The sequence below is a fragment of the Mustela lutreola genome, chromosome 4, assembly GCF_030435805.1.
Source record: "Mustela lutreola isolate mMusLut2 chromosome 4, mMusLut2.pri, whole genome shotgun sequence".
Taxonomy (NCBI): domain Eukaryota; kingdom Metazoa; phylum Chordata; class Mammalia; order Carnivora; family Mustelidae; genus Mustela; species Mustela lutreola.
This window is the reverse complement of record NC_081293.1, coordinates 142,736,873-142,761,728: the sequence shown is the minus strand read 5'-3', so window position 1 is coordinate 142,761,728 and position 24,856 is coordinate 142,736,873. Positions and strand designations below refer to the sequence as shown.

Genomic DNA, 24,856 nt, shown 5'->3' with positions numbered 1-24,856 from the left:
GTGGGGGGGTTACATAGATGGCTTTATACTTCAAACCCAGCAGCATTGTGGTCCCTGGCAAAAAAGGAAGGCTAAAAAAAACTTTTGGAAAAACTACTTCAACTGGTTGCTCAAATTGCAGATAACAAACTCTTAAAAGGAGGTAAAAACAGGTCAGCGACAGCCAGCCCATTGTAAAGCAAATGACTAAATAAATGTGAATGCAGACAGAATACTAAAGGTCTCTTTTAGAGGGAAACCAGAAATAATTAATTTAAAAATGCTGGCGTATTTCTAACCAGGTCCTCTTTTACACTGACCAGAATTCTTTTTTTTTTTTTTTAAATGAAGCAAAGAAGAAGGAATTCTCAAGCAGAAAGAACATGTCGCGCAAAATATTAGACCTAGTTGTAGGATCACTGGAAAAATTGTGGTGTTACTATAGTTTTCTCCAAGAAGCATTAATGAAAAATCAGGAGTACGCAAAACAGAATTCAGGATTTTAAGCTGGATTCCATATGCTGTCACAAGTTCTGTAGGATAAAGAAGTATCAAAACTTATGAAACAACTACTGTGAAATGCAAAGTAATTCAGAACTTCTCCATTTTTTTGAAAAGAAGAAACTAAGAATCACTCTTATCCAGTTATTTCAATTTTTAATTGTTACTCCTTGAATCCACCTAATCTTCATTATTTTATTAAGAAATAAAACATATACTGAATGAAATTTGAATTACTTTGCCTGCTCCTGACAGGGTTCTCCAGATAAAATATCTTTGTCATTATGGAAATACCCAATTATTAGAGGTAACCTATTCCATACACACATATTTCTTGGTGCAGAACTCTATGTATAACTTTGTAAATCACTGAGTAGAATATAATCCAGAAGATATATTGTGATAGTGCATGTGTGATAATGATTAAAAACTTTCGACAGCAATAAAAAAGAAAAGGAAGCATATACACAAAAGACTAAAATAATATCGTTGGAGCCAGTTTGTAAGCAATTCTGTTATAGATCACTATCCGAACCTCAAGTATTAGCTAAAGAGAAGAAAAATCGAGCTAAAAGCCTGAATGGAATTGCTAGGAATTTGAATTGCATAGGGATTCGTCAAAATATCTTTTAACATAGAAACATAGGTAGAAGAAGTCAGGTTTTGGGAATACCTTCTTTTCATCATTTGGTTGGCCTCACTGTAAGCCTCATGTTCTACCTCATGTCATGTGTGAGAATATTTTCAGAACTATTTTTGAAATAAAGCAATTATTTTAAAATTTAAACCTTTGATAAGTTTTGCTGGGAAAAGTGTCTGAACTAGGCAAGTATCCTATGACTCATGCTTCCCTTGCACACCACGGAAAGAAGGAAGAGTTGTAGAGACAAGCCAGAGATAGCTGCTGGTCCCTCAACCTAATTCTGCCTGCTAATAATGACTATGATGTTGATATATAGGCTTGAAATGACATATTAAGAATATCCTTTGCTGGATGCTTCTCCCCCCTGGCTGGCTTCAGGAACAGAACTGTACTTATACATGCATGATGCTGTTGTAATATTCTCTTAACGGTAATACTTCTCCCTAGGAACATTTGCCAGGAGGAAGATCTAGGCGAGGATTTGAAACCTCTTCCTGTTGCTCCTCTCCCATTCGTGACATTTCTCTCTTTTTTTAAAAGATTTTATTTATTTATTTGACAGAGAGAGAGATCACAAGTAGGCAGGGAGGCAGTCAGATAGAGGAGGAAGCAGGCTCCCTGCTGAGCAGAGAGCCCGATGTGGGGCTCGATCCCAGGGTCCTGGGATCATGACCTGAGCCAAAGGCAGAGGCTTTAACCCACTGAGCCACCCAGGCCCCCCACATTTCTCTCTCTTTTAAAACACCAATACAAAACAAGGCAATAATCCCATGTATTTGTTCATCTTTAGGTATTAATTATGAAGTAGGTTCAACCCCTTGATAGCTCCTTGGTTTATTTGCATGTGTGATTCATTTGCCGTACAGTACACGAATAGTTCACAGTTATTGTGAGTATACAAATAACAGGTATTGGGTTAAGTACTTTGAAAATGTCCTCTCATTTATGGGATAATAGCTATAGGAGAGATGGCATTTTCTCGCCTTGATAAGAAACTAAATCACATAGCAGATAAACAAATCACCTAAAACAACATATTTTAGTAAATGGTGGGCTAGGATTAAGTCTAAATCACTTTGCTCCATTGTTTTATTAAAATGGTACCCTACCATGTTCTAGTGGAGCAAACTTGCCAGTGGAGTGTATTGAGACTGCTTGAGAAATCATAGCCATCAGAAGAAAAATCCCTGCTCGATTGATACCCAAGACTGGATCTATCCAAATGAAAACCTGAATTGACCCCAAATGCAAACTTGGCATATTCAGGTCTTCTAATTTCAGTGTTCTCTGGCTTCATGAACCATGAGAATGAGGCTGGGGACATCTTTGTCAGGAAGGAAAATGATGGAGTTAATATGGGAGGAGAGAAGTTGGAAGGCTCAAAAACCAAGAGGGATAAAAGGGAAATAAGAGGAGGCTTATGGTAGGAGACTGGTAAGAGAAATTGTCCAGATTCTGTGTCCTGAGGGACGCTAAAAAACAGACACTTTGGACTGCATGTGAGACAGATAGATAAAGTGCAGATTTAAACCATCTCTTTAAGGAGTTGTAAGGTCTGATTATAAAAATTAGATGAGGCTCGCCTTCAAATATTCTCCTTTATGCTTTGTTTTTTACACTTTTTTTTTTTTTTAAGAGTAGAAATGATGATTCACAAGAAAGTGGGAGCTGAAAGGCCTGATGATGACCAAAGAGGTAAAACAATGTGTGGAAATATCACCAGTTCTTGTATAATCACTTTCTGAAAATTTGCCAGGCAATGAAGGGCCATCTTCGACTGGTGAGGATAAAAACAAAAACGGTTCATTTAGGTAAAATCTGAAGTGTTAAGGAGAATAACATGACTACTGTCACTTGTCTTCTTATCACAGAAGACAAACACTAACAAGGAATAAAATGAAAATGTTACGGGCATACCGCCAAACAATATTTTAAGATTGGTCTTTCTCAGCATGCTAAATTTAAACAGCTGAAATTCTTTTTTAAGTATTATCTGAGTCAACAATTTGAAATGAAGGATTTGTCTTGAACAAGGAATCTGTATTGCCATGTAAGTTTGAAATACAATGTCCTTGACTCAGTTTTTTTTTTTTATTATTGGCAATATGCCAATCGCTACAGAACAAGGAGCACAAAAGTTATTACTTTCAAAATCAGAGTATAAATATATCTGCTCCGTAAGGAAAGTTGATGAACTTTGGTGGAGCTTTGCAAATACATTTGCATTGTCAGCCCTGATTCTTTGTCATGTCTCTTGTCACTTGTGACACTGCGGGTCGAGGTTAGGAGTAGAGTTAGGACAGTCAGCTTCAAGGGTTGATTTTTGAATGTGGTGTTTGGCTCTCTTCCCCTTACAGTTTAAAACTAATGACAGGAACTTTTGTTGAGCGCTTGCTACCTACCAGTTGCTTGTATGAGCAATCTTGCACATTTAATTTTGACAGTACCCTTATAGGATAATCCAGTTATCATCTGCATTCCATTTTTTTTTAAAGATTTTATTTATTTATTTGACAGAGAGAGATCACAAGTAGACAGAGAGGCAGGCAGAGAGAGAGGGAGGGAAGCAGGCTCCCTGTTGAGCAGAGAGCCCGATGCGGGCCTCGATCCCGGGACCCTGAGACCATGACCTGAGCCGAAGGCAGCGGCTTAACCCACTGAGCCACCCAGGCACCCTGCATTCCATTTTTAAAAAATATTTTATATATTTATCTGACAGAGGGAGACACAGCATGAGAGGGAGCACAGGCAGGGGGAGTGGGAGAGGGAGAATCAGGCTTCCTACCCAGCAGGGAGCCCGATGCGGTTCGATCCCAGGACCCTGAGATCATTACCTGAGTGGAAGGCAGACGCTTAAGGACTGAGCCACCCAGGCGTCCCCTGCATTCTGTTTTATAAAGGAACAAACTGAGGCACAAGAGGGATAAAAGTCTCACCCGCAGTTCCAAATTAGTACTTTTGGAGCTGGGGCATGAACTAGAATTCTGACTCTAGAGCCCATGCTTTTAAACCAAAGGCTCCAAATTTACTTATTAACTCTTACTGGCTTTTTATAAGCCTCTACAATTCATGCTATTTGTCTCTTCTTACACCTCTCTCTGTAATGTCTTTCTTGATACCCACATTCCTCTGTCCTTACTCTTTAGTGTTTCACCTCATGATGGATCTTTAAGCTTTTGCTGTGGCATCACAACCTTCTAGGATTCTGTTTGGAGTCTACCACCGGCCCAACTGTCCTCTTCTGTTTTTCCACTGACACTTGCACTTCCTTTATTATTAAATATGCCACAGAGGGTTAAAATCATCTATTTTCTGCATTGAGGAAGGAAATCGAGCCTTATTTAACTTTGGAATGTTAGTGCTGAGTGTTATGTCTAATACAATAGCAAAAGTCAAAGAACACTGAATTCAAAGCTCTATTCAGTTCCCTGAGGGATCTGTAATTCCGATTCCATAGTCTTTACCCCCCAAAAGACTACAGAATGGTCTTTAAATGCAGGTTACAGGGTTTTAGTTAGATAGTATATTTGCATTAGTTGAGCTCATAATTTGTATAAAATTATTCAAAAGATATTTGCCACACCCTGTGATACTGCATATTTAGAATATAGGAGGCAATATTTTGGAATAGGACAGATGGCTGATTCTAGACTACAATATTGAAATCTATAACGATACCTAATTTCTGGTACTAATGTATCTTGAGGGGGGTAAAAAGCAAGTGTTGGAATAAGTGGTTCATTGAAGATATTTTGCTTTGTCCGCCAGTAGAATGAAGTTGTGAAATCGTGCTTTCGAAAAACTATTTCTTGAATTCTCATTTTCTTTGCGGGAAAGTCCTGAGAAGATTTTGCTTTAGTCATAGCTAATAAATATTGAGTCATCTCAGGAACAGACATTGGAAAGTTGAGTACCACTGGAGAAAAATGAAAAAATGGATAATGGTGGGAAAAATCAATCTCTACTCTCTCTCCCCCAGAGAACCATTTTCAGTTTATGGGATAATTTGGATTTTAGTTATTAATGATACGTAAATTTCTTTCATTAAGTATTTAAACATTATAGCAATGTGAACCGGATGGGCATATCTATAGTGCTTTCTAAATACAGTATTTTCATTAAAAGTATTGGTCAGATAACTCTATTCTTTTTTTTCTACTTTATTCTCTTTCTAATCCACACAAATCGTTTGTCATATATGCAGTTATAACCAGGGGAAGACCAGTGGTGATAGGATGTGGAGATGTGTGATAGCTATTTAAGATCCCTTTGGAGTTCGATCAACAAAGTTAGATAAGAGTACCTGAGTGAAATAGCTGGGCTTTCCTTTATAATATTTCTTTTTATTTATAGGATTTTGGCTTATATCATATTTTGATTATTCATGATGTTGGAATTGTGGTTAAAGGTGTGTAGAAATGGAATCGATATAAAATTTCTCGGTATGCACAGATGCTCATTTGAATTTCATCATCTCCTTCTTAGACCCTGTGATATAGGGGTTAACATTTATTCTTTGCCTTAAAATTGCCTGGCCTCAAATCTTTACAACTTCGATTACTTTGAGCAAGTAACTTAAATTCTATGGTTTGCATTTCTCTTTGTAAAACAGGGATAGTGGACATGATATCCACTTCATAGAATTACATGATTTAATCATGTGCGTAACAGGCTTAGAATGGAAGGAACACAATAAATACTCAAAAAATAATAGCTATTTAATATTTTCTATTTACTTAGGATGCTCTCTCAGGTAAAAAGTAAAGTGCCAATAGCAAAGAAAATGTTCTAAATAAAATGTAAAAGCTGTTTTCATTCTCTATTAAATGTTATAGTAAACATCTTCTTTATAGGGTCATCTTTATTTATCATTTTGCCCAAAAGGTTTTTATTGAATTATTTAAAAAAAAAAAAAAGGTAACTGGTAACAAAGGTAAATGAGACAACACATGCAAATACTTCGGGGAGCGTGGTTGGCACAAATCAACACTTAGGCCTACCAATTCTCTTCCCGTTAGTTATCACCGTAATGGAAGACCTTTCATTTTTCTTCCTCTGATCACCTTAAGAGGTAGGCACAGCTGTCATCCACTTAATACACAAACTGATCAGTTTTCATCTATTTCGACTCTTCTCCATTCGTACCTATGCAGACTGGGAAAAGATGATCTCTTATGTGAGGAAATCTGTTATTACCTAGATTGACTCTCCCTTTGAATCATATGAACTGGAAAAGAGGGAGAAATGGAGGTGTTGCAGAAGAGCATTTCAGGATCCTTGACCTGAAAACAGAACTTCAAGCACAAAAGATGAGTTTGTTCAGCAACTTGTTCTGCTGAGACAGAGAATGCAGGGAAATGTTTTTTCCCTGGGCTTTTGACCAAGGAATCCCTTCACTGGTTACTTAATGAAAAGAAAGACTGGGGAGTTCTTGCTTGCCTGCCTTTCTTAGCATTGTATTTGAGAGATGCTAAGTAACAGTCAGCTACTTCTGGGAAATTTTAAGGTTCCTATGAATAAACACACTTAGTAAAACTATTACCTTAAGAAACAGAACGACTGGCCATGATCCTGTGCTTTATTTTATTTCATTCTTTAGTTAGGGTTGGGCTACCTTGTTTTAGGCAATGTGCCAGGCTCAGGAAAGGAAAGAGTAAAATAAGGGACAAATTCATACAGTGATCAAGGTACTTCAGCAAAAGACACAGACAGACAGAAGCAGACACACCCAAACAAGGAAGCAAATACATGATTTATTGTTGTTGTAATAAGAGCTGTGAAAGAGACAAAGAGGTGAAACAGAGAACAGAGGTCCTGTTTACTGGGGAACAAACCGGTTTCAAGACTCCTAAGAAACACTTCACATACCTCCCCTCCATTATCCTTTTCTTCATCACAGAACAAGTTTCTGGTGTTGACAGTGAGCAGAGCAGGATTATACACCTGAAGTAATCCAAAAACCAAGACAGATGAACTCATGGTGAATCAGAATTTTTGAATTATTGAGCAAAAACATTTCATTCAGTCAGAAACATGACTCCCACATTGCTTTTCCCTTTACCTTTATATTACAGGATTATTCAGCTTGTGGCAGCTTTTAAAGATTAGAAAAAATGCAAGGACTTAATGTTGCTTAGTAACTTGTGTTGCCTGTCATTTTGGGTTGCACATAAACAACTTGTAACTTCCCCACACTTGTCCCAAATTACTAGAATTGAGAAAGAGCACACAAGCTGATGAGTCACTTTGCTATCCTGTTGTTCTTAATAAGAGTTCTGGTTAGCAGAATGGGTGCGTTCTCGTTACATAATGTTATTTGCCACCCCATATGTCAGAACTTTCTGTTTGGCAAATAGAGGTTCCTTCCCTGTCACCCACTGAAGAAAGCATAGCATTATAGCTCTTCAGGGCAGGAGTATTGTTGTGTTTGGGTGCCTGTTTTTTTTTTTTTTTCCTTTTTTAAGATTTTATTTATTTATTTGAGAGAGAGAGGGTGAGAGAGAGAGAGCGAGAGTATGAGAGGGGAGAGGTCAGAGTGAGCAGCAGACTCCCCACTGAGCAGGGAGCCAGATGTGGGACTTGATCTCCAGACTCCAGGATCATGACCTGAGCCGAAGGCAGTTGCTTAACCAACTGAGCCACTCGGGTGCCCCTGGATTCCTGGTGTTTTGAATGTACTCCAGACTGTATCAGACTACGTAGTGAAGGTGAAGTGGTAGAGGTTTTTGACCTTCATTTGGAAATTTTATTTTCGAACTATTAATGCTTTTATCCTTCAAGCTACTTGCATAACTGCTTGGTGGTACATTTAGTATTAATGTAACTGTATTATCTTTGTTATAACACTTGCGAAGCAAAACAAAACAAAACAATGGTTTCAATGTGACTATAATAATCTTTATGATTAGATTGTGTTTTCTAATTCCTAAAATTAGAAACTCTCTTGTGTATGTGCACGCTCTCAAATAAATAAAAAAATTTTAAGGAAAAAAAAAAGATTTGGTGTCAGTAGTATGGGAGTACTGTATTAATCAAATTTTTTTCTCTACTAGGAAATGTCAAAGCTATATTGAAGGAATTAGCATCTATGTCTTATCTTTGGGGAGCATTCTGATTAAAGAGAATTCTGCACATACCCTGTTTCTTTAACATTTGTTTTGCTGATCCTAATGAATTAAAATCTAAACTGTGTTAAGATATAAGGAATAATTGTTTGAGGAATGCTATTATGTGTGTTAAAAGAAGAAAAGGGCAAGAAAGCGTTCCTTATCTAAACATTAAACAAAGTTAAATAGTTTTCTATTTTAAAGACTTCTTACAGTTCTTCAGATGCAACTGTGTGTTGGAATCTCTAAGAGTGGGATTTAGTACAAATTTCCCTAACCTCATTTAATCACAGAAGCTCTTCTTTTGGGAACATCCATTAATCTCTCTTTGGAAAACTCATCACAATTTACTAGTCTATTGGCGTTCAATAATTCATTTAAAAATTTTTGAGCCTCTCTCATACATAAGAGTACTAAGTTCTGGAAAGAAAATTATGAATAGAACTTGGATCTGACATTAAGTAGCTCCAAAATTGAGGGTTAGGAGAAAACACATAGATGTATAAATTAGAACACCAGGGGCTATGGGCAGTGCTAGAAGATAGATGTCCAGGAAGCACATTTTCCTGTTGAAAGTTGAAAGTAAGAGGATAAGAAATTCACTACAGATAATTTAGAATGAGTTGGGTCTTGAGGGAAGGTCGTAAAAAAAAAAAGGGACAATAAAACACAAGGAAGTATTTAGAAATCATGATTCTTTTACTCTCCTTTGAAAACCCATACTCTTTTCATTCATCCAAGCTTAACTCTTGAGTGACTAGTTGGCTCATGTGAATAAAGAGATGAGAGAGCAAACTGGGAAGAAAATATAAATTTGGGGATACAGACTGTAATTTCTTTCTTTGAAGTAGATGTGAATCCCTGGGAAAAGAATGTGGAGTGAGAAAAAGATAATTTTAGGAACAAATCCTAATGAATTTTAATATTTTTAGAGTATATATAGTTGAGTGTATATATATAGTATAATAGTTGGGATATTAAGAGTGAAAACAAGTGGTCACAGGGGAGGAAAACAATAGCAAAAATCTGTGGTATTCCAAAGACTAAGGAAGAACATCCTATAAGAATGACAAAGTAATCATCACTGCCAGATGTTGCTGAGAGGTTGAGATGAGGAATGAAAAATATCCATTGGATTTGAACACAGGGAGATCATTGGTGATTTTTAGCTAAAGATGGGTTGCCATGGTGACTGGGGTGAAACCCAGGTGAAAATGTGTTAAGGAGTGAGTAGGAGCTCAGGAAATGGGAGATGGGGAGTGACTCATTGAAAAAGTTTGTGTATGGATGTTTGAAAAAAAAAAAAAGAGTTGTTTCTGGAGAATAATGGAAGTTTGAAGGAGCTTTTCTAAGATGGCTGTTTTTAAGCATATCTAAATATCTATGAGAAGTCCAAATGATTAAAAAGTGTGGTCTACTTGGGTTGTCTGGGTGGCTCAGTCGCTTAAGTGTAAGCTCTTTTTTTGGTTCAAGTCATGATCTCAGGGTCACGATCCAGCCTGAGGCTTGGGGCACTGCACTGTGTATGGAGCCTGCTTAAGATGCTCTTTTTCCCTCTTCCTCTGCCCCTCCCTCTGTTTCATGCACACACAAGAAAGAAAGAAAGAAAGAAAGAAAGAAAGAAAGAAAGAGAAAGAAAGAAAGGAGAGAAAAGAGAAAAGTGTACTCTCCTTTTCTTGGTGGGGGTCAAGTGTGTGGTCCCTGCCCCCATAAAGTTATTGAGGCAGAAAGAAAGGGCTCCAGCCCTCTTCCATACCACGTCCTTGGTACCCCATGGCGTTTAGTCTACCAGTTATATCCTCAAGCACCAGGACATGGGTTACAAAAACAAAAACAGAAACAGCAAAGTAAAGGGATTTTTGATGGATTACCTAAAAATGTGGAATTGAATAGGTTCCAAAACGTAGAGTATGAGTTGACTTTGACCAGCAGTAGTAGCTTCCGTAGAGAAAGAGGGGATGAGGGAGAGAAGAGAGTAGTCTGAATAGATAGATAGGCTTTGTAGTGCTAAATTGAGGATAATTTTGGAATTTAAATTCTCTCGGCAGAATTTGAACAAAGTGGAGAAAGTTAGAAGTTTTTGGACAGGGTTGGAGAAGCTATTGACCAAAGATATTTGCTAAGATCTGAGTGATATTGGGTAAGTTGCATTTGAGTAGATGTTCATATCTTTACAACAAAAATAGTTTACATGAATATGTGATTCCTTTCAGCAGCTATTGATATGGCATTGAAAAATATAGAGCTCATCCAAGATGTATTGTTTTATTTCATTTTGCTTTTTATATTGTCATCACCTACTCTCTCAGTATCACATCATCTTCTTTATTACTTCTTCAGATGGAGAAATTTGGATGATAATTTTCCTTTATCTTATCTCCTGATATCATCATGATTGATGAAAATACATAGGTTGACAAGTGAAGTAACAGCTTACAGAAATTCTTAACTACCTTACCTTCATTGGCATTCCACTCCATTCCATGCTAACCATTGGTCAGTGACTCTTTTCTGAATCTTGATATCTGAAATATGTCCTCTTTAAAGATCATGAAGTACAGAACATTAATCACCTGTTCTTTCCACCTCCCACCATTCTCCGGTGCCTTGACACACCTTGTTCTCTTTGTGACTCTACTCATTCGCCATCTCCTTGTTATCTAGGCAACTTAAATAGTTCTTTTGCCCAAATCTTCATTGCTTTGAACTCTTTTTCTTCCACTAAACATCTGGCAAAATCCTTACCCTTTCTCAACTGAGAAGTTTGGTTTTGCTTTTTCACTTCATTGCTCTTGAAAATCACAAAACTGTGAAAACTGGTGTCATAATAAATTTGTGATCTCCCATCTCAGTCTGACCTTGGTAATACTATGAGGTGCCATGTTTTATTTACCTTTCCCTTGTCCCTACCAGTCTTCTCATTAAGCTCTGCCACACATGTACTTAATGTTGCCTTAAGAAAAGAAAAGTCTTAACTCTTGTTTCCTTCTTCCTCTTAGTGCCATTTACTTTTATTTTATATTGACATTTAAACATTTTAATTAGATGTAGAGTTTAATTAAAAATTATTAATATTACAATTACATGCACTTTTCTCCCCACTGCCTCCCCTTCTCATATCCCAACCTGTAGACAAAGTTTCATAACATGGCCCCTCTTTATCTTTTCAAGAATGCCTGTTGCCACTGTATTCTCCTCCAATCCAATGTTTCTTTGACATTAAGCTACTTAAAATATCCTTTCTGTCGGTGTTCCTTTCTTACTTTACTTGAATTCTCAATGTGCTCTGATTCTCTGTTTCTTTTCTGTGATTGCAACAGTACCTGGCACAAAACAGGTAGGAAAGAAAACAAAACAAAAAACAACAAAACAAAACAAAACAAAAAAAACTCTGAGTGAAAGTGAACTTTGAAAATACCTCTTTCTTGATTGAAGGTGATGAATCATCTCATAAAGCATTTCCCTGGGTCAACATTGTTTTTCTGTTTCCGTTTAATCTGTTAGAGCGCCAAGTGACTATCTCTGTTCTCTGATATACACTGTTTCATACCTTCTCTCTGTCCGTTTTTCAGTATAGTTTGCATTGATTCTGAGCAAGTGCCCGTCCTTTAGCATGTTTTCCTCTTCATACATAGTAGTAAAAAATATATTCGCTTATTCTGGAAATAATATTCAATCATGTTAGTCTGTTTGGAGAGAATGAGATTATTCTTAATTTGGCCAAATGCAGTAATTGGTGCTTTATTTCTACAATATTAGCAGTTTAAGTTAGATTTAGGCATTTGTTTTATTTGTGACACCATTCATGAGTTGATTATCGGCATTCAGTGGTCAACCTGGATGTAAAGAAGTGGAAGGATCAGAGTTATTTTCAGAATCTGACAAGAACCAACATGGAGACTTTGAGGGCTTATTGTAAGTAAATAGTAGGCTAAGAGGTCACATATGTGGAGAGAATAGGAAATAATCTATTTTCCCACTGCTATGTCACTTTCTCAGAGTCCCATTTAAGTGGTGATGTACCAATGACAATAGAAAGAAAATATTTTTCTCAGCCAAATACTTACTACACTTATTACCAATACTTATTATAAGGAGTATGAATGAATAAAAGGTTTTTATCAAGATTTCTCTGTATAGGGGGCGCCTGGGTGGCTCAGTGGGTTAAGCCGCTGCTTTCGGCTCAGGTCATGATCTCAGGGTCCTGGGATCGAGTCCCGCATCGGGCTCTCTGCTCGGCGGGGAGCCTGCTTCCTCCTCTCTCTCTCTGCCTGCCTCTGCCTACTTGTGATCTCTCTCTGTCAAATAAATAAATAAAATCTTTAAAAAAAAAAAAAAGGTTTCTCTGTATAATTCACAAGTGGGTGGTCACCTGCGCAGATTCTTGCTTTCATATATCCCTATCCTCCTTCCACTCTTTCCACAGAATCCGATACCAACTAATAAAACAAATGAAAGCATTTTTAGGGGGGAAAACATGATTTATATCAAACCTCAGTTTCAAGCTATACTCATCCACAGCAGTACCCTAGTCTACTTTGCAAGTATGTGTTCTTCACTTATGCACAGTTTAAGAGATTATAGAATTATGTTGTCCTTGGAATAACTTTTGAATTTCAGATATTTCTTTTCTATATAGTTTTACCTAAGCAATAAAAGTAAGGTTAGCTGTGACCTAAAAAAAAAGTATACTCAGTCATTTTACTAAGAACACAATATGGTATGTGCCCTAATTAATTGTATTTATGGGATATTAAAAAGAATAACTTCATAAGGAAATGAAAACGGTGGAAAGAGATGACTTTCAGAATGAGACACTCTCAGAGCTTCTGACTGGATAGATTCTGATAAGCTGATATATTTTTAATGCATTTATGTTTGATTTTTCCTCTTTTTTATTGGTTTTAGCCATTACTAAAGGAGGCTAATGTATTTCTCTATGTTACTTATTCCAGGCCAGACAGGACAAAAAAATTGAAAAACTGATTTTCAGTTTATAGAAAAGACTTCTTTGATAGGTCTGAATTGAAGACATTGGAGGCCAAGTTTCCTTTTGCCTTATGTTGTCCAGATTCCATTCATCCCACACTTTTTGTTTTTGTAGGTTCAGGGTGGGATTTCATGTTCTTATTTTAGGACTCTTTTTCTTCTACTTTCTGCTTTTGATTGCCAAGGGACTAAGTACAAATAATTCGTTGATTCCTGTAAAGACTTGGTTTTTTTCTTTGTCAGTTTTTTATGATAAACAAAACATTGGTGACCTATTACTACCCAAAGAATGCTCATTCTCTCTTAACTGATATGCATTGCTGTTTCTTTCTTTCTTCAAAGAATATTTTATTTATTTATTTATTTGATAGAGAGAGGGAGCTTGGGGGAAAGGAGCAGGGAGGGAGGGAGAAGCAGACTCCCCGCTGAGAAGAGAGCCTGACACAGGGCTCAATCCCAGGACTCCAGGATCATGACCTGAGCCAAAGGTAGACTCTTAACCAACTGAGCCACCCAGACGCCACTGTACTTCTGTTTGTAAACTGAGTACTAATTTGCGAAATATGCTTCCTCTCCCAGCTACTTAGCGGGTGGGAAAGATTTTCCAAGTGGGGTTTGTGGTAGTCCAAAACCAAGCCGATTGTGCTGGAAGTTTGGTTGCCTTGATGAAGCACAAGAAATAGAACACAGATGTTTGAGTGCGTCTGTGGTGCAGCAAGGCTGTCACCAGAAGGAAGAGGGCTGTTGTGCTGGTGTGGCCCCACACCCAAATGGTTATAAAAGACCACAGTGCCGCATGTTGTACTGTGCTGACTGGGAGTATTCCTTCCTCTGCATGGACTTCTGGTAGTACTGAACTTTGGTTATGCCCTTGTGTGGAATAGAACAAAGCCTCGGGGAGGAGTGGTCGCTTGCATTCTTAATATTGTGTCTACTCTTTGCAAGGATTATTTGCCAGGATAATTGCAAATCAAAGTGAAAGACAAACATAGTTGAGTCATGACCCTAATCCTTGCCATTTCTAGATCGTGAACCAGCTTTTTTGTTCTAACCAGCTTAGAGTCAATGATGTTAAAAATGATTTTATTGAGCTGGCTCAGAGATTCATGGCCACTTCCTGCATCGCGTCAGTACTTCCTGGTTTCTGTAGTTGGAGGGTGTTTCCCTTTGCCCATATCTTACCTACCACAGTACAAGCTTCCTAGTCTTATTAAATGTTTTAAAAGTCATTAAGCTTAGAAAAATTCTAACAGACCAGTAAATATTACAGTTACCAGCTCTTACCTACTTTTCTTCCTAATACCAGTATTTAAATAAGAGTGTTCAAACACTACCTACATGTAACCAACCTTGAAACTTAACTGCAGAGCAATGTTCCACATTTGAAGTAATGGCGTCTCCTCGTAACTTTCAGATGTATGGCTCCTTATTCACACAGAGATAAAAATAATGATGGTTAGTTCTTTTGGATTTAAGATACCCTGTGGAAGTAGACTCTTTGAGGGCGGGGCAAATAGGTATTGAAGTCCAAATGGATATAACAGTGTAGAAAATTTCAACACTGGCATATGGAACAAAGGAAACCCAGGTGTTAGGAATAGTACCTACTCTGTCCTGCTTACCCTTGGGACCTTTGTGCTTCCCACTAGTTCCTTAGACAGTTATATGTTGCCATTAATATATACCTATACTTAAATTGGTTTTAAAATTCATGAATAATTTCCTGATTATCAAATGACATTTACTTTTTATTAGTTTTTGCTAACTTTAGCTTTTTAAAATTTGCCATTTTTGATAGCTGCACTCATTTTTGCAACTCTACTTTGTTATTTGTAAGATTGCAGTCCTATAATGTTATTTCTGTTTATTCAAGCAGTGAAAAATTACTCAGTGACTACCATTTGCCAGGCACTTGGAAAACAGTGGTAATTAAACACATAAATAGTTTCTGTCCCCAGGGATTTTATAGCTTAGTGCGAGTGATTTGTATTAATAATTTATTATTTGACTTAATAAATATATTTTGAGTACCTACCTGGTGCCAGGTTCTGTTCTAGGCATCAGAAATGCAGTATAAAAAGAGTACATGGAAAAACTTATATTTTCGTGGAGGAGATAGAAAGTAACACATATTTAATAAAATTTTATATATAAGTGCCATGAAGAAAAGTAAGTCAGGGCAAGAGGAAAGGAAGTGATAGAGAGTGGGTGCTATTTTAAATAATGTACTATTTTAGATTTATTAAATATGTCCTATTCTTCCATAGACATATTACATTTGAAATGCCTTTAACATATCTGAGAGGTGTTGTTAAATAGGCAGTTGGATACATGAGGCTGAAATGAAAAGAATTTGTTGGAGACAGAAATAAGAGAGTTGTGCATAGACCTGGGACCAGGAGAGATCATGTAGGGATGGAGAGTAGATAGAAAAGAAGGTCCAACACTGAGTCTTGGGGGAAACCGAAATTTTGTGGGTTAGAGAAGGGGTGGATGAGTCTGCAAAGGTTAAATAAGAACTAATAGCAGGAGAAAACCAGGAGAATGTACACTTCCCGGGATGTCAAATAAGTAGTCAGTAAGAAAGAGCTGTTGAAGTATGCCACTTGTTACTAAGAGGATGAGCAAGATGACCAAGGGTTGGGGCGCCTGGGTGGCTCAGTGGGTTAAAGCCTCTGCCTTCGGCTCAGGTCATGATCTCAGGGTCCTGGGATCGAGCCCCGCATCTGGCTCTCTGCTCAGCGGGGAGCCTGCTTCCTTCTCTCTCTCTGCCTGCCTCTCTGCCTGCTTGTGATCTCTCTCTGTCAAATAAATAAATAAAATTAAAAAAAAAAAAAAAAAAAGATGACCAAGGGTTGACCACAGGACTGCGAATGTTAGGTCTTTCTTCATCTGCAAAAGGGCAATTTCAGTTGAATGGTGGAACACAAGTTCAACTGAAACAGACTGAAGTGAGAATTGTTGGTGTTGAAGTGGAGGGAAAACAAGCCAGTTAACAATATAAATCAATTGGAAATTGCACCTGAAATGAATGGTCCAAATGTAACAGTATTATTTGTCCTCATCAAGAGGGTTTGAAAAGCTTCATGAGAAATGATTGTAAACTGAAGTCAGAAGGATGAGTTGTTATTAAACAGATAATAAAGCAAAAGTAGAAAAACTTGTAGAAAGACTATTACTGCAAGACAAACTTGAGGACTGAAAAGAAGTTCATACAGGTTGGAGTAGGGATATCTGAATTTAAAAAGGAATCAGGTGGCATGAGCCTTTTTAATCTTTAACCTTAGAGCATTGGTCATAATGATTAAAGGGAGGTTGGGATATATGGACCACATCACCTTTTGATGAGATTGCTCCAGCCGTACTGTGTATGGGGTGAGCAGTAGGTCGGCCAGGTGGAAGTTGGGTAAGCCATTAGTAGGCTGTCTTAGTAATAAAGGCGAGGGATAATTTTAGCCAGCATTACAGCAGGAAAGGTGTAAATGGAGAGAAAGATAAATCTGAGTGATATTTATGAAGTGAAATTGATAGTGCTTACGACAGTCTGGATATGAGTACAGGAGGAAATGAATAGAGAAGTCAAGCATGACCCTTAAGCTTCTGGCATTTGTGGTAGAGAAGCAGTATCTTGGTATTAATTGGAAGAGAATTAGAGCAGAATGCCACTGGTTTGCTGTTACTTTTGTGGGCCTTGATGGATTTAGTTTATGCAGTTGAATTAGGGATGTGTGAACCGTTTTCATCAGCCGACTAGACTTTACTATCTATATATCGCACGGACTCCTCAAAAATATTAACTGAGTCTATCTTCATCCCTCTAAAATTTCTTTTTCCCAGGATCCCAGACTCAGTCATCCTGAAATGTTTTCTCTTCTAGTCCCTTCTCAGCTTCTGTATCAGCAGACACATTCCATCTCTTGCTCTGTCCTGATTGTTCTACCTCACATTTGCCCTTCTTTTCCATTTTACCTGTACTAGGAATTTCAGACTCCTTAATTTCACTCGACTGTGCTCTTAACCTGCTACGTGGTCTTTTTATTTCTTAAACATTCCTTGCTTGATATTATTTTTTATCATAAGTATCGGTTTTCATATTTAAGATTCTGATGTCCCCACATCCTTTCTCAAAATAATTCAGTGTCTCTTCTATTCCTTCTAAATAAGCTGTAGATTCACTTTAGTCTGGTGTTCACTCTTAAAAAAAGAAAAGAAAACAACCCCCAAACAACAACAAAAAAAAGCCTGTAGATTTTTCTTAACCTGCCACACTGTGGAATGCAGTGATTAGGAACTGTCTGGGTTAAATCCTGACTTTAGTACTTACTAGTTGTGTGATTTTGGCTGAGTTATTTAATCACAATTTTCTATTTTTCAAACCGTATTAAAAATAGCAACTCATTTACATGGTTGTTTTAAAGTCTAAATCCATTAAATTCTCTTAGCACAGTCCCTGGCACCAAGCTAGCACTCAATTAATGCAGCTTCTATTATTATTCTGTGAGCCTCCCACCATGTCCCCTCTATGTACGCAGGCACATTTAACCACTTCGTGAGCATGCCATTTATTTCTCTTTTATGCCATTTTATACTCCTTTCATTCTTTTGCCTAGAAGGCTTTCTCCTTCCTCTCTTGGCAGTCTCTCCCCACAACATAATTTCTTCCTGTCTAAATCTGTTCATCTCTTCAAGGACCAGCTCTTTTCTCTCCCCAGGAAATATTCCTGTCTTCCCCAGCCTGACCCCTCCCCAATCCTATGTGTGGCTACGCAATATTTTTTATATATTTTGACATCTCTCTTATCAGCTCCTTGTACATAGCTTTCTTGCGTCTCCTGCAGGGTGGTCCTTGATAATAGGGAGTTTATTTGTACAGTGTCTATAATTTTTGCAATATTAGCGAGCAAAAGATTGCAGTGTGAGTGGGCAATTCCCTCAGTTGCCTGTGGATATTCTTTTTTTCTTCCCACACAGACTCCTCATCAAGAAACATCAAGTTACCTGTCCCAGATCTTTTCCTTAAGGACAGGAGCTTTCAAGTCAGCAATCTGCTAAACCCATCAGAGCTAATGTGCTTGTTCTCTCTGCTCTCAGAACTTTAAGTGCATTTAACTAGGGCCTTCTGGCAACAATGGCTCTGCTTTTATGTTCCAAGTTGTTAGTTTTGTTTTGTTTTTCTCAGTTATACATAATTTGAAGGAAGCAGCTTTAGGAGAGGTAACTGAACACCAGCTTAATACTGTTCCACTTGGAGCTCTCCAATAATTGCCTTCTTTAAAATTTAAGAAAAAAAAAAGTGACATAAAAAATAATATTTAATATTTCTTCTGTTTCCTGACTAATTTCCTGTGCTTCAAGTTCTGCTGAGCCCTGGCCTTTGGATTATGAGCTGCCTCTTTTTAGGATGTTCCAAAATCCTGAATCAGGATTGATTCTTATTTTATTCATTGCTATACTTGGTGGTAACTTACACAGCCTGAAATGAGGGTTTATTTTTCCCCTCTGAAGACTTCAGGGATGTTTTTGTCAGGTTTTGGAAAATGTGCTCTAGGAGCAATAATAAATTGAGTGCTGCCTCAGAAAGTCAGGCTGTCAGGGAACATATTTATCTCCACATTTGGGTAGCAGAGCAAAATAAGTACAGACCTTTTAAAAACCTGTGTGAACAATTTCTAAGGGAAGGGAGAAAGAAGATCAGTCTGACATGGCTTTATATTCAATTTATTTATAATTTATGGACTATGTGAATGTAAAGAATACTCTAAAATCCATGCTCATTCAAAGATGAACATTGTTTTTTTTTCCTATAGTAATGTAGTACTGAGGAAAACTTGGTGGTTAAATGGTTCTTGTTTCATTCTGTTTCAAGAATAAGTATCATGATATAAGAGAAATAAAGAATTGTATTTAAAAAATATTTTCCTAGGTTTGCCTAAAGTAGAAGCCTGCCTATTTTTGTAAATAATGTGTTATTGGAACATGGCTGAAGTAATTTGTTTACATATTACTTAACAGCTGCTTTTGTCCTACAACTAGCAGAGTTGTGTACTTGCAACAGAGACCTTTTGGCTCACAAAGCCTAACATAATTCCCCTCTGGCTCTTTTTATTATTATTATTATTAGTAGTAGTATTTTATTTTATTCTTTTTTTTACAGAGAGAGAAAGAGATTCTGTGCATGAGCGGGTGTGGGGGAGGGATAAAGGGAGGGAGAGCTTCTTAAGCAGATTGGATGCCCAGCGGGGAGCCTGTTCCAGGCTGTATCTCACCACCCTGAGATCCTGACCTGACCCGAAATCAAGAGTTGGACCCTTGACTGACCGAGCCACCCAGGTGCCCCGTTTACAGTCTGGTTCTTGAAGAAAAAGTTTGTTGTCCCCTGGCCTAGAAAGAAATTTTGTCTCAAAAGGAAGATTCTATTCTTTTTTTCTATAATGACATTAATGAGAAGTTTGCTTTAGTTGTGAGAGATGACAGGATTGTAATGGGAGCATCTGTTTATTAACTGGTGGTCTTACTCTACAGATTTATTTGTTTGTTGGGTATAATCGGATTTAGAATAGGGCTAAAAATGAAAAGACAATTAAGTTAATATCTGCCTCATCCAACTAGAGCATTTAGTAGAGTCTTAATTAGATATCACAGAGTTAGGTATTGTTCAAAGAGATACAGAGTCTGCTTATGTGGGCAAAATGTCAATTAAACCTCAAGGTTCAGGTCCCCTCTTCTTCTAAGTGGTTTCTAAAAAGTAACTCTCCAGTTTTTTCAGCAGTATGAACAGTGACAGTGGTTAATGTAAACCATATGTCTTTCAGTGTAGATTCTTGGGAAAAACTGTGCAGATCCTATCTTTACCTATTTCTTGTCACTTCTACCTCCATCTTTGTGTGAATGTGTGTGTGTGTGTGTGTATTCATCCATCTTAAATATTTCTTAAAGAAACTGGAAAATCAGAATTTATTATATATTTCATGTATCTACATATTTTGTGTTGTAGCTATGCATTTTGTTTTCACTAGCACACATTAATATTCATCTAATCAAATACTAGCACAATGCTAAGTACCAAAGGGAAACATAAAGTCTTCCTACCTTCATCATGCTTTCATATTTGGGGAAGATGGACGTTTAATACAGCACAAACAAATTACATACGTATTTCTTTTTTTAACCTTTTTATCTGAGAAAAAACGCACAGATAATAAGTGTATGGCTCCATGAAATGGTCACAGATTGCCCCCACACATGTAACCAGCCCAGAACAAGATGCAGAACGTACCCTCCAATCCTGATGGTGTCCTTTCTTCATTGGCCCCACTTTCCAAGGAAGACCATGGTGTGACCTCAGAGATTCAAATCTGAGGTTTCTAAAAGATGGAGTTTCTAATATTTATAGATCAGGATATCTGAATTTCTGCCTTCCTTTGAGAAGTCATTTCTGGTGACTCTGAGCATGTGTGCTCTCTCCAGGCAGTGGCCTCCTGAAGTAGGAGCAGCTGGTTGTCCCTAAGGGAAGGTGTTGTCCTCCGGGCCCCCTGGGCTCACCTCAGTTTTGTCACTGGCCTGGTCTGCCCACACAAGAGCTTGTAACACTTGTAAGCTTCTTCCATCTCTTGATCCCAATTTCAGTGTCTTTGTGCTTTTGACCACCCTGAGCCTTTTGTGTAATACAGTACTATTATATTAGATACAATTTTTATATGTAGTTATACATATAATATATATTACTATTTGTTGTACTTATTTCTTTATCTAATACATACACATTAAAAAACCCACAAATTTAACATGTTCCATGTACAGAAGGTAAAAGAAGAGTTTTTTGTTTTTTAAGATTTATTATTTTAGAGAGAGATTGTGTGTGTGAGCACATGTGACAGAAGGGGGAAGGGCAGAGGGAAAGAGAGACTCTCAAGCAGATTATCCATTGAGCATGGAGCCAGCATGGGGCCCAGTCCCAAGACCTTGAGATCATGACCTGAACCAAAATCAAGATTCAGCTTAACCAACTGAGCTACCCAGTTGCGCAAAACAGAGTTTTATCACAGGGGGCCATGATGTGGAATGAAGGATCCTCAAAGCTTCCCCTAATAGAATAACAGTTTAGCTAAGATGAAAAGTGAGAAGGTAGGCAAAGACAAAAGGAGAGGCGAAAACATATCCCAGGAACTATCTGTATACATTCACAAGTATTCAAAGTACTTCATTCACTCCAACGATCTTATCAATTGATTTTCCTCTGTTTTTAAAAATTCAAAAGTGCCAATTAAGATTCCCATTCTTAAAGCTTCAGCCACCACCTTCTGTTGAATTCTCAGATTGCCGTGGCGCATATTTCCTATAGAAACATTTAACAGAAATTATATGTTATTGGGGCACCTGGGTGGCTCAGTGGGTTAAAGCCTCTGCCTGCGGCTCAGGTCATGATCTCAGGGTCCTGGGATCAAGCCGCGCATCGGGCTCTCTGCTCGACGGGGAGCCTGCTTCCTCCTCTCTCTCTGCCTGCCTCTCTGACTACTTGTGATCTCTGTCTGTCAAATAAATAAAATCTCTTAAAAAATAAAATTAAAAAAAAGAAATTATATGTTATAAAAACCTTGAAATAGGAAATTCCGTGCTGCTCATCAGCCTATTAAACAACTCTCCTCCCCTTTCTTTTTGCTGTTGTGAGAAAAGTTTTGGTCCTTGGGTGGAATCTAGGACCTTAGTGTCTATTCTGACCATCAGAAACCCCCTCTTCTCAGACTAGCTTATCAGTTATCCATTTCAGTCTTGCTCTTGCTGTCCATCCATGATTCCTCTTTTTCTCTCGAACTCTCTAATATACTCCTATTTAGTTTCTGTCTTTTTAGCTCTAAAACCCACTGCTCTCTATTTCCATCACTCCCATTTGAGACCACCGAAAACTTGCCTAAGAACCATCTATCTGCTAAAGTTACAACTAAGTTATGGAATGAATAAGTTATGGGAATAAAAGGCACAGTGTGAGGAATGTATCAATGGTATCACAGTGGTGTTGTACAGTGATGAATCGGAGCTCCCCCTGCTCTGCTGAGCAAAGCAGAATGTATAAATCTGTGGAATCAATATATTGTACACCTGAAACGAATGTAACACTGTGAGTCAGCTACACTCAAATGACTTTAGAAATACAAAGTGGACACATTTCAGAGACTTTATTCAACTCATTAGTTAGTGAAGGAATTAGTATAATGTCAGAAAAGATTCAAAAGAGAAGTAGAGGATGTGAGATTTATAGAGCTTTTTAGTTAAGGAATAAAAAAATTAATTTGCTAAAAGATACTAATGTGGTTAGGAGACCTGGTGGCTTAGTTGGTAGAGCACATGACTCTTTTCTCAGGATCATGACTCAAGGCCCACATTGAGGGTAAAAATTACATAAAAAATAAAATTTTAAAAAAGATACAAAAGTAGTTGAGGTTGTACTAGGCAATAAATAATAGCATCTCAATTATGGTATACAAGTCATTGCAGTCATTTCTTTTGTATAGGAATAGTATAAAATTTTCTCAGAGAATGATCGTTGGCATTTCACTCAGTTCTAAAGTTAATGTTTATTCTTAGATAGTTACAGCCTATTCTGATCGATAGTAAATATGAAGTTGAACAGAGGTATGTAATCCTAGAAAATTAGAAAATCTCTAGTTAGGTTATGTCTGGTGTACAATACCTAGCCACTAAATTGAAATGATACCTACTAATCCTTTTGCCTATTCCCTAATGTAGGCCCATGTTTATGACTTAATTGTTCTGCACACATTCTTAACTCTTAATATATTATAGAATATGTTTAGAATTTTTATAAAATATTTAGAATATTTAATATTCTAATAATTATAGAAAGCCAAGAATATTCTTTTGACAACTTTTTATATAGAAATTTAAAACAACTTTATAAAAAAGTATCTTAATCAAAATCAAACATAAGCAGTGTGTTGGGAGAAAATGTTTTTTATGCATATCATAGGTAAAGATTAGTTCCTTCAATATTCAAAGATCTACAAAAAATAATTTTAAATATTTCAGAGCCATGGAAATAATTCAGAGTAAGAACCATCAATTTATAGAAATGATTTTAATGGCCTGTCCTGTGAAAAGATGCCCAATCTCGGTTGTTGTCACTGAAATGAAATGATGACCTCACACCACCACCACCCACAGCCATATAATTCAAAGTTTGCACAACAGATTGGCAAAAAAAAAAAAAAAGCATTTAATAGTATCCAGTATTGACAAGGGTGTAAGGAAATTGCTCTCTTTCAACTATCAGCAATTCTGTAAATGGTGTGGGATATTTGGAAATCATGTTGCTGTAACTTATGAAAATATAAATTCCCCATCATTTTTGACCTGATAACATCATTATTATTTACTTATTCAGTAAAGGTACTAGAATATAAAGATAGATGGTAGTGATTTTTTTTTTTTTTTATATTGCAGCATTACTTATTATAGCATCGAACTGGAGAAAGAAGAGCAAATATCAGTAGGGGTATTGTTGAGTCAGTTATATTTTCCATATGATGCAGTGCTCTGGCTAGCATAAAGAATGAGTTGTAATTGTCTGTATTACATTTTAAGATTGTTACATTATAGAATATGTAGTCTATGATCATATCTTTAAAAAAATAAAAACTAAAAGCAAGGCAGCATTCCCTATATATGAAGAGGTTGTATAAGCAGAGAGGTTATACACAAAGCTTTACTGGTATGTAGATTAGGTTATGAGATTGAGACGAGGCTCCTAAAGACATTGTTAATTTTGGTACTTTGTCATTTTGTTAAAAAGAACATTAATTTTACTATTATACATGTAATTTTATATTATACCTCTGTAATATATATAACTGTCCATATGGTAAAAATCTCTCATGGGGCTTATTATGGAATTAGAATGCCATCTCAACCTCTTACCCCTACCTAAGTCTCCTATGGTTTGGTTCTCCTTCCTTCTCCAACTTGATGATGAGCAACTCTAGCTCTCTTTAGCTGCATCTAGAAACAATAGCCAGCTCTTAGTTTATTTTGCAGAGTTGCAATTCTTTATTACCATAAAACCTCCCCACTCACCAGCACACCCTCTGGCTAGAACCACATTTCCATACTCTGGCTGAGGCAGTTTAAGTGTCACTTCCCTAAAATTGCCACTTTGATCCTTCAATAAAAATTATGTTTTGCCAGTTATTAAATCATAAAGATTCTGAGGAATGTAGTTTTTTTTCTTTAATAGAAACCAAGTTGATGCCTCTGATTCTTAGAATTACTAAATAAAGATTGTGAGTATGCAATGCCATATGAGCTAGATAAATATTCAGTAAATGTATTATTTAAAATATTAAAATAAAATATTTAAAATAAAAAAAGAATCCTATTATTAGAGACAACAAGGGTCATGCATACATTTGTCATTTATTACTTACATGAAAGCTTCTGGATTATTTTGCTTTAAAAGAATTTCAGCTTGCACACAAATTCTTATGTGGTAAGATTATTTCAACATAGGGTTAATTTACCATGGGAGAAAATGAACACTCTTCCCTGATTTTTTTCCCAGCTCTAGGAGCTGTTACTATGAAAGTTTTTGTTTGATAAAAGGGAAGGAGTTTCACAAGTTTGTTTA

The 24,856-nt window shown here is 37.0% G+C and overlaps 1 protein-coding gene and 1 non-coding gene across 6 annotated transcripts in view; both read left to right on the top strand.

The window, feature by feature from the left end:
- The window catches only part of DGKB (diacylglycerol kinase beta), a 719,270-nt gene that overhangs the window by 1,422 nt on the left and 692,992 nt on the right, over positions 1-24,856 (top strand). The gene's annotated exons all lie outside the window — the stretch shown is intronic.
- On the top strand, positions 9,896-10,047 carry LOC131831023 (small nucleolar RNA SNORA57). The gene has a single exon (XR_009353538.1). It is a non-coding gene; the product is annotated as a small nucleolar RNA SNORA57 (small nucleolar RNA).